This window comes from Orycteropus afer, unplaced genomic scaffold (genome assembly GCF_000298275.1).
Source record: "Orycteropus afer afer isolate SDZICR_OR568_19922 unplaced genomic scaffold, OryAfe1.0 scaffold00124, whole genome shotgun sequence".
NCBI classification, from domain to species: domain Eukaryota; kingdom Metazoa; phylum Chordata; class Mammalia; order Tubulidentata; family Orycteropodidae; genus Orycteropus; species Orycteropus afer.
This window is the reverse complement of record NW_006921711.1, coordinates 6,487,087-6,488,184: the sequence shown is the minus strand read 5'-3', so window position 1 is coordinate 6,488,184 and position 1,098 is coordinate 6,487,087.

Below are 1,098 nucleotides of genomic sequence, written 5' to 3'. Positions count from 1 at the left end.
GGGGCTGACTGCTCCTCTGTCCGGGTTCCTGGCTTTTATCCCCTTTCTCCTGCTCTTCCAGCCTGCTACTCTGGGCGGGCCTGAGTTTCCTGTCCTCACCTAATCCCTTCAGCTGATTGCTCTTCTCTCTGGCTTCCTGGCTTTTAATCCCCTTTCTCTTGCTCTTCCTGCCTGCTACTTTGGCCGTCCCTGAGTTGTCTCTCCTCACCTGTAACCCTGGGGCTGACTGCTCTTCTGTCTGGGTTCCTAGCTTTTATCCCCTTTCTCCTGCTCTTTGGGTAGTATTGACATTTTCATAGTGTTCAATCATATGCAAATTCCACTTGAATCTTCCTATCCAGCCTAAGATCATCTTCCATTTATGTAGATCTCTTATAGTTACTTGAAATAGTGTTTTATAGTTTCCTTTGTTTAGGTCATTTGTTTTACTGGTGAGATTTATTCCCAAGTATCTTATCCTTTTGTAGCAACTATAAATAGTATTGATTTCCTTATTTTCAGAGACCTTTTTGCAGATGTGGAATTCAACTGATTTTTGTGTGTTAATCTTGTATCCTGACATTATGCTAAATCTTTCAATAAGTTCCAGTAGTTTTCTTGCTGAGTCTCTTGGGTTTTCTATGTATCGGATCATATCATCTACAAATGGGAAAAGTTTTACTTCTTCCTTACCATTTTGGATACCTTTGATTTCCTTTTTTTGCCTTATTGCCCTGGCTAGGACTTCTAATGGCTATAATGATGGGCTCAGGTATAGCAAGGATTGTGAGGCTGGCACAAGACCAGGTAGTATTTGATTCTGTTGTGCATAGGGTCTTTATGAGTCAGAGCTGACTTAAGGCACCTAACAGCAATAACAACAACAACAATAGGACTTCCAGTACAATGTTGAATAAAGGAAATAGAGGGGATCCTTATGTGGTTTCCATACACAAGTGGAATGGTTTCCGCCTCTCTCAATTGAGAATTATGTTGGTGGTTTGTTTTTCATATATGCCCTTCCTTTTTTTTTAATTAGGATTTGGGTGAAGATTTACAGAGTAAATTCACTTTTCATACAGCAGTTCACATATACTTTGTCTCATGTCATTGACCAAA